At 34.7% G+C, this 6,000-nt stretch overlaps 1 protein-coding gene across 1 annotated transcript in view; it reads right to left on the reverse strand.

Annotated features, from left to right (window-relative positions):
- The window catches only part of POU3F2 (POU class 3 homeobox 2), a 50,709-nt gene extending 45,458 nt beyond the window's left edge, over window positions 1–5,251 (reverse strand). The window contains exons 1-2 of the transcript XR_015745289.1: window positions 5,105–5,251; window positions 1,691–1,858 (exon numbers count right to left, since the gene is read on the reverse strand). The gene's annotated coding sequence lies outside the window, so the exon portion shown is untranslated. The remainder of the gene's footprint in view (window positions 1–1,690; window positions 1,859–5,104) is intronic.
- Window positions 5,252–6,000: the final 749 nt, after the last annotated feature.

Genomic DNA, 6,000 nt, shown 5'->3' on the forward strand with positions numbered 1-6,000 from the left:
AAGCCATTGTTTAGTTTGGGTACCTATGAAACAACCCCAGCATCTAGTGGATTTGTTTGCCAGACAAATCTGAATGTCTGGGGCCTCTTAGTAACCCAGAATTAAGGAGAAATTTCCTGATAGAACAATTAATCAGTAGAACAACTCGCCTCTAGCAGTTGTGGATGCTCCAACACTGGAAGTTTTTAAGAAGAGATTGGACAACTATTTGTCTGAAATGGAAGAGAATTTCCTACCTGAGTTGGGGGTTGGACTAGAAGACCTCCAAGGTCCCTTCCAACTCTGTTATTCTGTTATTGTATTCTGTTATTCTTTCTACATTCCATTGCTAAATTTTAAATAAAGGCAGATTTCATGTGTTCAAAATTAGTGCTAATGCATACTTTTAATTGTGTAAGCTTTGACAGAAATCAGAGAAGAATAAAGTTACAAAAAGCAAAGATAAACATAAAACATAAATAAACTAAAGAAAAAAAGGTTTGGTAGCATTGTCCCCTTCTATTTATTTCCCCCACCATTACCGCTAAATATTTTACTGTACTTTGAACATTGAACACGAAGATTATTGTCACTATCGATTTGAGTACTTTCATCTATTGTTGTTTATTGGTCTCTTAACATTTCTCTTAAACAGTGTATTTCAAATACTTGAACTTGCTTTGCAGTATAATATATAAGGGCTCATTCTTGCTTGAGTTTAGAATCAGGGTTTTAATATGAATATATATTGGTTTTGCCATTGATGTACATATTCTCTAGATTTTGTCACTAAAACTTTTTATTGTTGGCAAACTGGACTTTCTGACTTTCAGACATTCCATGTTGTATTAAGTTTGTCTTTCAACATAGCTCTTAGGAAATTATGATATTTTTCATTTATGTTTCTTTAAATCATCCCTAATAAAAATATTTATGATTTCAATTCAAACCACCACATTCAGTAAAATATTCCTTTTTTGCTGCAGCATTTCCAACAGTTGTATGATTTGTCTACCTTGGTAATCACTAACAGAGTTATATGCCATCTGTAAAACATTTTACTCCAATTTTCCCTCAAATTATAGCTTCGAGTAAATTTTATGGACTTTTTTCATAGCTTTTCTATCATTATTCTACCATGATTACTTCTTTAAAGTTTTGCATGTACTTTAAAGTTTTCCATCTTTCAATTTTTAATTTGTTCTGTTATTTTTTTTCTCAAGGTCTCTCCTTCCTTTTAAAGATCACTTTTTATTCTTCCAGCAATTTTTAAAGATATCAATATGGACAAATTCTTACCTCTATTGTGTCTTTAGTCAGTTTTCTGAATCTGGATATATTATATCAGCATATTGATTAAATCAGCTACACTTATACTGCATATTATTTGTTTTCCTGCCATACTCCTGATATAAATTTCTGAAGTGTTCATATATTTTATTTTTACATAATTTTATTAAACATATTTAAAAAGAAAGATTATAAACTAATATGAAGTAAGAAAAAGAAAAAAAGACTTCAAAGAGAAAGCCAAATATGCAAGAAAATAAAAGAAAGGAAAGAAGAATAGAAAAGAAAGAAAAGAGACAGAAAGAAGTCCAATCTTTTTTACAGCAGTTATAAGTACAATTATAAATTTGCCTTTTACAGTCTAGTTACAACTAACTCTCTCCTTTCTATCCTGTCTAATCATCAAAGCCATAAATCTTACCTTCATTTTTTCTGTTTTACATAAAAAGTCCAGAAGGGGTTTCCAGCCAGCAGTAAACACAGATCTTGTCTTTTCTCTGATCAAAGATGTCAGTTTAGCCACCTCAGTAAATCTACTCATCTTCTCCAACCATTCTTCCATTGTGGGAAATGCTGACTCTTTCCATCTCTGTGCATACAATAATCTCACTGCAGTTATTGTGTTCAAAAACAAGGTTCCATGACTTTTTCCCAACTGTTTGTTCACCAATCCCAAAAGAAAAACCCCTGGTCTCAATTGTATATTAAAATCTTTAAAATCCTCTGAATCAGTGTATTTGAATCCAGAAATCTCTAGCCTTTTTATATATCCACAAACAAGATACAATGTCCCTTCTTGTTCACATTTCCAACATGTATTTGAAGTGCCTTTATGCATTCTAGATGATTTCTCTAGTGACATATATCATTGGTACATCATTTTATAAAAATTCATCTAAAATTATAACATTTCTTATACAGTGCTCAAACATTTTCACCAAATTATATGATCCAGAATTGGCATAATAAAATACAATATCCAAAGAAATGATTGCAAGAGAGTTCATTGAAAATAATAATGTAAACAACCCCCCCCACACACACCTGTATTTTATTAATTTGAATCCAGCAAAGGGTTTTGGATTACATGACTACTGGTATTCCTTATACTGGTTCTTATTTGAGATAAATGAAGGAGGAACCTTGAGAACGATGACAAAGAATTGCAAGGTAAAGTGGGTTCAAAACTTCAAAGATACAATTCAATTGCCCATATTATCTTAACATATACCACAACCCATCAATCGGCCAATTTAGTTAAAGCTCTATCATAAGTCCATGAAAGAGGCATGGGTTTCTTGTGGACGTGATTGTCAGATTCAAGCACGTTCTGAATTAAACTGAACTGGTTACTTAAGAAGGCAACTTGGTCTCTGTTGTAAAGCAAATCCCCTTTGAAATGATCAGAACTAACTCTTGGGATTCCTGAAGCTTTATGAACACTAAAGAAGGTTGGAGAATAGCAGACCCTTGCCTGCAAATCTTCCCTTGCTTTTTCCCTATTTGGAAAAAGAAAGCAAGGATCTGAGTGACTAGCAAGTGTACATTCTAATCACAGGGAACAGTTTATCGGTGCTCTCAAATCACAATGATTTGAGAAAGGAATGATGAATGAGCCTCAGATAATGCTTTGCTCAAGTCTCTGAGCTCTTTAGGAGGTCTGACTAAACTAAATGAAAAAGAGCGCGTGTCAGGGAATAGTTCAGTAATTATTCCACATTTCTATGTTTTTCTAAAACTATACATTTTACAATGGTGGAAAATACCTATAGCTTGGGTGTAGAATGAGAGTGGAGGCTTGTTTTCAGAGCTTGTGAGTGGTGTCTGAACATTTTGCTACCAGGCTATAGGTAACATCTTCAGAGTTTAGGGGATGTCAATATCAGTATAAGCCTGTTTATAAGCCCTTATAAACAGAGGAACACCAATACTGACATCTCCTAAGCACCGCTGAAAATGTTACTGAGCCCGGTAATGAAATATTTGGAAACCAACCCACAAGACTGGAGAAAGAACCTCTACCCACCATACATTTTATAATTTAATATAGTCACTCCTGATCTGATCTTTTTTCTAGGAGTGATCCTTTCTTCCATGGTCACTCTTGATTGTCCACATACCTACAAGACCTTGAGGTATGTAGTGTGATTCAGAGGTGATATTCAGCAGGTTCTGACCAGTTCTGGAGAACCAGTAGCAGAAATTTTGAGTTGTTCGGAGAACCGGCAAATACCACCTCTGACTGGCCCTGCCCTCATTTATTTTCTGTCTCCTTAGTCCCAGCTGATAATCTGGGTCTTCTTTTGTTGTCCTGCACAGAAGAACAGAGCTGGAAAGCAGGTTAGTGGGGTGGGGATGGAATGGGATTTTCCAGTAACCTTCCCCTGCCATGCCCACCAAGCCACACCCACCAAGTCAAGCCACGCCTATCAAGCCACGCCCACAGAACTGGTAGTAAAAAAATTTGAATCCCACCACTGGTGTTATTCCCTCATAAATCTTTTATCTCCTACTCTAAAAATCCATGATTGTTGTACCAAGTAAAAACATCCATGAGTCTTTATGTAATTTTCACAGTATCTGATATTTTTCATAGCTTTTGCCTACCAAAAATAAGGAAGATGAAATAATGTTTTATCTTCTACCGTGTTTCTCATATAATAAGGCCGGGTCTTTTTTTTTTTTGAGCCCCCCAAAAATGGCTAGGCCGTCTTTTCGGGGGTGACTTAATTCCCCCCGCTTGCATCTTCGGGCGGGTGGGCAGCAACGGCTTGGATGTTGACCTCGGCGTTGGTGGGGCACTTCGTATCGGGGTCAACGCAGGCAGCCCCATATCTGGGTGTGCAACAAAAGTACTTCCTAACGGCAAGCCCCCCCACCATTCCCCCCCATTTCGCATGTTTTAATATAGGCCTTAATTTGGGGGGAGGGGCTTAATTTCATTTCATGCCTATAAAACATGCTGGGACTTCCTATTGGGGGAGGCCGTATTGTTGGAGAAACAGGGTACTTCCAAATCACTGAAATTATTTATTGTGCAAATTTTGCTATAGATTGTTTTCTGAAATTTGGCAGGCTTTCCCACTGCCAAAGTGGGAAAGCAAACAGGCCTACCTGTTTCATCCCAGTTTTGAGGAAGAGTAAAAAATTAAAGGCATTTTTCTTTTCATAAATAATAAAGCAAAAATAACATACCGGCATGTAAACATCCATTATACCTATGAAATGTATCTCAACAGAAAAAATGATGTTAAAACATTAGAAAACATTTCAGGAAAAAAACCCCAGTAATCAGTCATTAGTCTCCAGTAATATCCAGTGGCAGATAAGATACTGGATTTCTAAATCATGCTTTGAATTAAACTCTAAATTAAATTAGGAAGCTATTGAATCAGGTTTCTTTTTTAAAACTACTACTATAATTACTACTAGTAGTGTTAGCAATATTTTTCTATCAAAATTGCACAATCCTTTAAAAACACAATCTATGAATCAAAAATCTAAGAATCAAAATATTGATTCTTTAACAACACAAACTATGTATACTTATTTAGAAACAGATCCCACTGAATCCAATGGAACTTATTTTCAAGTCAATCTATATCCAATTATATAATTTTACCCAGTAAAACTATGGCTGGATATCAGCATTTGGTAATTTTTTTTAAAAAAACACCACTGCACAATAACATATACTATTAATCAAGCACCCTATCTCTTTAAAAGAGCAAAGGTTTCTAATACCGCTGGCAGTATCATTCTGGAAGAAAATAAAAGTTACAATTTTAGATTCTAGTTAGGAATCATTTCAAGAGAGAGAATAAAGTGAGCTCACTCTTTCTGTGGCACATCAGGGGGTTGATGTATCTTTGAAGAAGCAGAAACCCTATTGACTTTTGCCAAAAATAAGAGAAACTTTCACTGAGTGTTCAGTATTTTATAGAAAGCACGCCAGCATCCCATCAGTGCTGTACAGTCGTTAACCTAGTTGCAGATAATGAGCACATTGTATTAAAATTCAAAGGCTTTGAACTTCCCCTGACTGTCATGGAGGTCTCTCTTACTCATTTAGCAAAAAGGAGAACAACTCTGTTACAGTCAGATAATGCAAATCATTGGAGGCTTATGCAATCACTCACTAGGTCACTGTGCTAATATGATTTTCTCTCTAGCTATGTAACCAGAATAAAGGATGACCTTTTCCAGGGAAATAGAAAACCTGCAATGTGTACTTTTATTAAGGTATTCCAATATAATTAGTTCACAGAGAGAGAGAGAAAAAAAAAATTGTTAAATTTGCAGGATATGCGTTTACCTTTGCAGTAATTGCTAGTGTTATTTTACAACAATCACGTATTGTACATAAAATAAAAAACAATGACAATATAAGCAATGCTAAAAGGGTCCTTGGTATTCCCTCTGTTTTCTCATAACTCATTTGATTTCAAAATCTATATTTTAAAATATATTTGCATGTCTTTTACCTACCTCATAGCAGATCTAATTCTGGTGCTTCAAAAATGTTTGGTTGTTGTTGTTGTTGTTATTATTATTATTATTATTATTATTATTATTATTATTATTATTATTATTATTATTATTATTATTATTATTATTATTATTAGCAACCTGGAATTAATAAGACAAGAATGCAGATATATAGTCTACATTGGGTGGCAAGGGAATGGTAATGAGAAATTGCTGTTATGCCCATTGATGCCTAGACAATAT

Source organism: Notechis scutatus, chromosome 1, assembly GCF_049901735.1.
Source record: "Notechis scutatus isolate UNSWTSFEM ecotype Mainland chromosome 1, rNotScu1.2, whole genome shotgun sequence".
Classification (NCBI taxonomy): domain Eukaryota; kingdom Metazoa; phylum Chordata; class Lepidosauria; order Squamata; family Elapidae; genus Notechis; species Notechis scutatus.